Source organism: Arachis duranensis, chromosome 5 (assembly GCF_000817695.3).
Source record: "Arachis duranensis cultivar V14167 chromosome 5, aradu.V14167.gnm2.J7QH, whole genome shotgun sequence".
NCBI classification, from domain to species: Eukaryota; Viridiplantae; Streptophyta; class Magnoliopsida; order Fabales; family Fabaceae; genus Arachis; species Arachis duranensis.
In genome coordinates this window covers 77,045,025-77,045,450 of record NC_029776.3, presented here as the reverse complement: position 1 = coordinate 77,045,450, position 426 = coordinate 77,045,025, and positions in this window count along the sequence as shown.

Genomic DNA, 426 nt, shown 5'->3' with positions numbered 1-426 from the left:
ATTTTTTATTTAATTATTCTATAAAAAATTTTTGAATGGTTGATATCTTAAATTTTCTCTTAAAATGATAAAATATGACTTAACAAGAAAGTATGAAAAATAAGTATCTATATAATAGTTATATATCTAGATATCTAAATCAAACAAAAAAATAATTCTTTTAACAAATTTTTAACAACTCAAAAGTTAAAACAACAGATACGTATGGATCAAAGTGATAAACAAAAATGAGAGTTGCGATAATGGTACGATGGTAATAGATTGCGGTTGGGGTTAATAGAAAAAAAACATTAAAAAAGGAGAATAAAACAAAGCAAGATAACAATGACGGCAAGATAATAATAGTTATACATATAAAAAAATAATAAGAGAAAATGATATAATCAAAATAAAAATTAATAATTTTGAAATAACAATAAAATTAAA